The sequence below is a fragment of the Sinocyclocheilus anshuiensis genome, unplaced genomic scaffold, assembly GCF_001515605.1.
Source record: "Sinocyclocheilus anshuiensis isolate Anshui unplaced genomic scaffold, SAMN03320099.WGS_v1.1 scaffold623, whole genome shotgun sequence".
Classification (NCBI taxonomy): domain Eukaryota; kingdom Metazoa; phylum Chordata; class Actinopteri; order Cypriniformes; family Cyprinidae; genus Sinocyclocheilus; species Sinocyclocheilus anshuiensis.
In genome coordinates, this window is record NW_015548226.1 from 681579 (window position 1) to 689567 (window position 7989).

Consider the following 7989-nt stretch of genomic DNA (forward strand, 5'->3'; position numbering starts at 1 on the left):
ACCAGGCTAATGAAAAGGAAATATGACACTTCAATGGAGATGGGATTCCAAATAATGACTTGGTCCACAAATCAGAACAGTATGCCTATTGAGAACTCATTTGTAGTCTGTGATTAATATCAATATTTTATAAACTGAAAACAGTGACTGAAGCAGTAATATAGAGAACAGCCTACTCACCACTCTGATGTATGGCATGTTTGGCGGCTTCACTGAAAATCAAGTCCATCCTTGCAGCGAGTCCCTTCGTAGACAAAGCCAAATCCTCCTTGACCCAGCTTGTCGTCGATTTTATAACATCTGCAGATGTGGCCTATTAAAAGATAAACAATTGCAGTTAGTATGACATAGAATTTTCTATATACATTTTATCTTATTTCACTGTAAAAAAAAAAAAAAAAAAATTTCAGTCTCTTCAAATTAAATTACACTAAACTGACTTAAAAATGAGTTGAATCTTGAATAACTTGTGAAAAAAAGTTGAAAATTGCTTAACTTATTTTTATGTTAATGTAAAAACACGTCATGACTTACAGATCATATAATTGTTTTTTTTTTACAGTAATTCATAATTACATTTTCTAATTCTCATGGATTTATTATTCTTACCCTTGCCTGGGACGTCCTGCTCCAGCTGTTGTTCAACAGCAGGGTGGACTTTAGAAGCTGGAGCTATATATGAATCAAATCAAATATATCAGTAACATATCACATGCTCAAATTCGAGTGGTTCTTCCCTTTGGGGCACATTTGACTTGATATCTTAAAATTAAACCGGCCTACTGACCGGTTTGGTAATGATACCTAATAAAGCTAATCTCAGATCATGCTGTGGTCAAAAACCTTTAATTTCATTTCTGTGATGTGTGTGATGATGACAGCAAAACACTGCTGTCATCATCACACACATCACAGAAATGAAATCCATTAATATTAATTTAAAAAGGAAGAAGAACAGAATCAGCCTAAAGTTAAAAGAGGACATGTTGATGTGATTGTGCCATCGGTAAATGTCCGATATGATCCTGCTTGAACCTGGTGGTAATTCTCAGCCTCAGCTCGTATTTAGCGGCTATGCGGCGAGTAAAGCGGAGAGAGGTCCACCTCCAGAAGTGCTTCTTTTACTTTTTCTTATCTCTCTCTCCCTCCTTTCCTCCATCAATACCACAAGCAACAACAGGTGCCTCATTAAGCTGATGAGGTGGATGATGGTTCTCCGCCGTGTTAGTGGTGTCTTTGAGAAGAACACATGGTTCTTGTACATGCTGCTTCTCAATCATTTTTTTAAGTCGTGAAAGTAATCCCATGATAACAATATTTGTCACTCGATAATAATCAGATAGCAATCAATCAATCAATCAGTCAATACTCCAAAACTTCAACCCACAAAATATGTGAGTTCCAAGCCATTAAAAAGGCGAGACCCTCTAAATGTGATGTCATGAACTAAAGGTGCTGAGGAGAATGTGATTAGAAAAAGAAAAAAAAAGCATCACGTGGTCCCCGTCTATATCGTTTTATTATCAGTGGTTAAAATTCATGTCTAATGATATTTGAAAGGAATAATATAACTTATTCTGTATCTTGTACATCGTGGTATGTAAATATAGCCGCTAAGGCAGGACTGCTTAAAGTTTAAAGTAAACACGTTAAAGCGATAAAGAAATATAAATGAATGAGAAAATGGTCTTAGATACAGCGCAGAAACTGCTTGGGACGAAATATTTAATGGCTGTTTTACCACCTTCATTGAGGTACCTAAAGATTATAAATATTATAATTTATTCAACGAATCTGAATTTCCTACTTTTACAAAAATAGATATATTCTCAAACCATGGCGAAACAAACGTGTACAGAATTTAGTACATTTAATTTTCTTATCTATGAACTTCATCTGCCATTTTAATTTGATAAAAAAAATAAAAATCTAGGCTACTTTTTTGAACTCCTCCTAGACCAATTATCAGATCTTCACCGAACTTTGCAGCGCTAGACATTTTTGGCAAAATGTTATCAAAAGAAATTGTATCTATTAAACAGTTTAGCAGATTTAGCAGTTTATTCATTTGGAGGACAAGTCATTTTGAAGAAACATGTTTAGTTTCATGAATTTTTGATGCTCAACATATAGACATAAACCAGTTTGGAAGCATCTGCAGCCCAAGATTTATTTGATTTATTTTTTGGTAATTGATTGTGAAATTTACACAATTTCTGAGTGAAAATTGTAAATCCTACACCACATTTTTTTCAGTGTATGTTTTAGGTGCAGAGAAGCCAGGAGTGACTCAGCTAATCCTTCAGTTTAGTTTATTGTGACACGCCAGTTTGCTCATGGTGTTCAGATACATGTGTCGCGTCCATGGGCCATCTCCTTCGGTCACCGCTGCACGAATAAGAACCCCTCAGGTGTCTTGGGTGTCCCATCTATCCATAAACCCTCAGCCTATCTGTTGACAGCCTGTCCCGTCTGCTAAGCGGCTCATCTCTGACCATACTTCAATATCATGGAGCAGAACAACCATGTCCAAACTAGTGATACCAGCATGCAGTCGTAGTGCAGGTGGCTGGGAAATCTCAGTTGGTAAGACGGCATTGCTGAGGTTGATGGATTAAGTGTAAGGCCTGTTTATGGCCATATCCTCTTTTTTATTTTTTGTATTTGTGATCTCATGACAGTCCCTACACCTGTGGATCTGATATTTGGCCACATGGAAAGCACCTCCATAGTTTTAGTAATTGCATCACCTCTGAGATATGTGGATACAAATTTAGATTCCTGACTGCTGGGCAGAGGGGGTTTGCATCAGGCTGTAGCCTTATATATCACTGCATGATTGATGAGCCAGTGTAGAGGAATTCTCTGTGGTTCATGCTCAAACAGTACTTTGCCGCTGCCCCAGCTTGAACCTTAAAGTCCTTTATGCTGCTCCCAATGACAACCATTAGTATTTACCTGAAAATGGGGATTTTTTTGGGGGGGCATTTTTGCCTTTATTTTGATGGGACAGTTTTAGAATTGACAGGAAGCGAAGTGGGATAGAGAGAGGAGGGTGGGATCGGGAAAGGTCCTCAAGCTCGGATTCAAACTCGGGACGCCTGTAGAGCAACGGCACTGTATGTCGGCGTGCTGCCCATGAGGCTATCGGCACCGACTTCTTGAACTTAAACTTAAAGGAATTTTTCAAACAAAAATAAAAATGCACAGGCCATCCAGGAACAGATTTTGAGAAAATTAGACCCTCAATAGGTCCTCTGCAGTGAATCGGTGCCGTCAGAAAATGAGTCCAAATTCCATAGTCCATAATAATGCTTCCTCCAGTGAAAAAGTCCTTCTCCTGTTTTCCTCTCACATCTGAATCCACCAACATATTAATTTAGAACTCTTTTACACTGTTTTGGCTTGTTAACTGATCTGTTCATGTTTCTCTTCTAATTCAGACAAGATGACTTTTTCACTAGAGAAAGCAATTTTATGGATAGAGGATAGAAAACAGCTTTTCACTTCACAAGACATTAACTGATGGACTGGAGTGGTGTGGATTATTGTGATGTTTTAATCAGCTGTTTGGACTCTCATTCTGACGGCACCCATTCACTGCAGAGGATCCATTGGTGAGCAAGTGATATAATGCTACATTTCTCCAAATCTCCAATTTTTGTTTTTGGGTGAACTATTTTATGTTTGGTTGTTGCCTTACATTTTTAAGCAATCAAACTGGGTGTGCAGCTTTATAGTAGATTTCAAAAATTGAGTGGTAATTGGTTAAATTATTTTAATTATTTATCCACGTCAAACTATTTCGTTCTTATGATCATCTCTTTTGTGATAAGGGAAAAATATACTTGGCAGTAATGGGTGAATGCCTGATTCCTGTTTCTTTTGTAGTGGAATTCTGAAATGCATGAGGAATAATAATTACTGCTTGATTCTACACCAGTGCTTGGTATCAGGATAAGGACTTTGTGAGGGCCCCGGGTCATTGCACAACCTGAAGCTTCACAAAAAAAGTGAAGAAAGAAGGAGGAGGAGTATGGCAACTGTCATCACAAACAAGAAACATCTGTCTCATTTGTGTAACTTGTTTTCTTTTAATATGAGAAGTATGTTGGTAGAGATCTGTGAGTTTTGTGGAAGGCCTAGGAGGAGAGAGGAGCGCTTACATTTCTTTTTTTTCTCCCTATTTCACTCCTGGAATCATTCTTCCAGACCTTTGGTGAACTTGTGCCTTTGTCTGCACATCCACTCCTCATGTCCTCTAAGGTGAGTTTAACTACTACAGAGTGAAACGTTAGTGGAGAAATCTGTACTCAGAATGAAACTTAACATTTTTGACTTTACCTTTTTTTTTTTTTTTAACTTAGAATAATATTTTTTGTTAGACATTGACAAAACAATATGTTAAAATATGTATAAATCTGTTAATTAAATAAACTTGCATAACATGCATAATCCCTTTGCCGGCACAAATTTTCATCTAAAATGAGCATTTTTATTAGACCCTTATATTTATGTTCAGTTATTTCACTTTAATTGCGTAGAAAATGACCTATACATTGCCATTAGAGTAAAATTACTGAACCTAAACATAGGAGACGGCACTTAGAGGCTTTTGCATCTGAACTATATATATATATATTCTACTGTGATTACTTCAGAGACCAAAGTCATATTAAAAGTAGCTGAAAGGCTAAAGCCCCTGATCTTTGAGTTCCTTTATTGAATTGTAGGTTGATAATTATGTTATGTCCCTGGAAAAGCCTTTCCAAATATTAAATTACTGTGTGGTATTTTCCATCAAAGAGGCGGTGACAGGGCCATTCTGTTGACAGGATTAGATTTCTCATAGTGAAATCTCCCTCAAGCACATTTTAGATCTATTCTCATACACACTGATTTTTCTACATTCATGCCTGCATATTTTTTCCCCAAATAGCCATAGGAGAAATTTCTTACAGCCACAGACAGGTTGTCCTAGGTGTGTTTAAAAGTGCATGTTAGTGAATCATGTGTATCAAAACCATGCAGCACGAAATGGCAGCGAACAAAAACAGTTGTGTTTTAGGCCCCAATATCTCTACTTCCACAACACAGGATGTGCTGGATATTATGAGGATTTTGCCATGATTTCTCCAGCCTGCATGCACAGATTTGCCCCCTGCTTTAATTTCCCGGTGCACAATAAAAGGCGAACCCTCCGCTCTTCAAACCACCTCTTCCTGTTCTTCAAAGCAGCTTATTAGTAACAGACATCGGTATGACCAAAGAACTGCAAAGAATATGGAAGCAGACGTTAAAATGTACATATAAAATGAGATGGAAGGATTGTTTTGGACTAAAGTGATATGCACGCTCTCACGCTTTTCCAACATCTGTAAAAAGCCAGAGGTGGTTTGATGACATATGAAACATAAATTAAAGGTAAAATGCGTCAGCTCGGGTGAAAGGAAAACCGGAGGGTGTAATCTACCCGTCGACTGTTACGACAGCAAAGTTAGGCCCTTGACAGTGTAGACAGTAGCATCCTACAGCAAGGGTGGAGTGGTGTAGTCTGTGGTGTTCACTTGCAATTGAAACAGATTTAGCAGCCCAGAGTCATGCTTTTTTAAGGTGTGTAACCATGTTTCTGTTTGTATTTATAGGTTTCTGTATGTATTTAAACTCAGCCAATAGTGTAAGATTTTTTGATGCATTCAAGTTTTTTTTTTTTTTTTTAAAGAATGCATTAAATTGATCAAATATGACAGCAAATATATTTATAATGTTGCAAAAGATTTCAAATCCTGAAAAATTATAATAATAATATGAAATGCTTCTTGAGCATCAAATCAGCATTAGATTAATTTCTGATTTCTGAATATGATGCTGAAAATTCAGCTTTGCGACACAGGAATAAATTACATATTATGAATTCAATTTTATAATAATATTTTTCAATGTTACTGTTTTTTTACTGTATTTTGGATCATATAAATGCAGCCCTGGTGACATAAGAGACTATTTTTATAGAAAAACCCGACCCCAAATTTGTATATATGTATTGAAATGCATGCAAAAATAAGACTGCCCTCCAAAAATGTGTGGAAATGGGACACAATGCAAGTAATTGGGCAACAACTCAGTGAAGTGGTGCTTACGAAAGTCATCCCTGGGGCCGCTTTGTTGCAGCACAGAACCACATTTATGCATGTCTGACAAAGCTTCATTCCTGCCATTATTCCATGAATAGTTTCTATAAATATTTATTGTTCTTGGCGTGATGGCATGACTCTCTGAGTGCAGCCTAGACCATGTCACTAGGCAGCTGGCTGACTGGTACACACACTGGCACTGCTCTGATCCATCAACCCCTAAACCATTACACATGTCTGTAAAGCATGATAAAAATGGAAAATACCAATCGTACCACTACTGTGGTAGTAGGTGTCGTTAACCTGGGGATTGCATAATGGCCATGTACATATTAATTCAAAAGTTTGGGGTCTCTTTTGCTCACCAAGGCTTCATTTATTTGATCAAACATGCTGTAAAAACAATAATAAAACTAATAAAATACTATTTTTTTAAATATATATTTTAAAATGTAATTTAATGTGATCAAAGCTGAATTTTCAGCATCATTACTCCAGTCTTCAGTATCACATGATCCTTCAGAAATCATCTAATATGCTGATTTGCTGCTCAAGAAAAATATTTTTCAATGTTACTGTTTTTTTACTGTATTTTGGATCATATAAATGCAGCCCTGGTGACATAAGAGACTATTTTTATAGAAAAACCCGACCCCAAATTTGTATATATGTATTGAAATGCATGCAAAAATAAGACTGCCCTCCAAAAATGTGTGGAAATGGGACACAATGCAAGTAATTGGGCAACAACTCAGTGAAGTGGTGCTTACGAAAGTCATCCCTGGGGCCGCTTTGTTGCAGCACAGAACCACATTTATGCATGTCTGACAAAGCTTCATTCCTGCCATTATTCCATGAATAGTTTCTATAAATATTTATTGTTCTTGGCGTGATGGCATGACTCTCTGAGTGCAGCCTAGACCATGTCACTAGGCAGCTGGCTGACTGGTACACACACTGGCACTGCTCTGATCCATCAACCCCTAAACCATTACACATGTCTGTAAAGCATGATAAAAATGGAAAATACCAATCGTACCACTACTGTGGTAGTAGGTGTCGTTAACCTGGGGATTGCATAATGGCCATGTACATATTAATTCAAAAGTTTGGGGTCTCTTTTGCTCACCAAGGCTTCATTTATTTGATCAAACATGCTGTAAAAACAATAATAAAACTAATAAAATACTATTTTTTTAAATATATATTTTAAAATGTAATTTAATGTGATCAAAGCTGAATTTTCAGCATCATTACTCCAGTCTTCAGTATCACATGATCCTTCAGAAATCATTCTAATATGATGATTTTTGTGGAATACATGATACATTCTTTGATGAATAGAAAGACGTTAAGATCTTTTGTAACATTATTGTCTTTACTGTCACGTTAGATCAATTATCAAATGAATAAAAGTATTAATTTCCTTAAAAAAATCTTACTGATGGCAAACTTTTGAATGTGTAACTTAAAAGAATATTCCAGGTTCAGTCCAAGCAATGGCATATTATGGCATATTGTTACCACAAAAAATAATTTTGACTCAACCTTTGATTTCTTTAAAAAAAAAAAAAAAAAACAGTTGTGGTTATAGTGAGGCATGTAGATTGTGTGGGGGCCAGTTTGTGGATTATTTAAATGCAAAAATGGTAAAAAAAAATAAAATTAATTAAATGTTTATAATTTTAGAAAACTAATTGTAGAAATAATTATATTAAACAATTAAACAAATTATATTATTATTTGATAATTTTATTAAAATAATTTTATATAATTGTATAAATCATTATTTTTACAGTCATTTTATGGGTTATGCATTTACCTTGACATGGCAACAAAGTTAAATTGGATATAA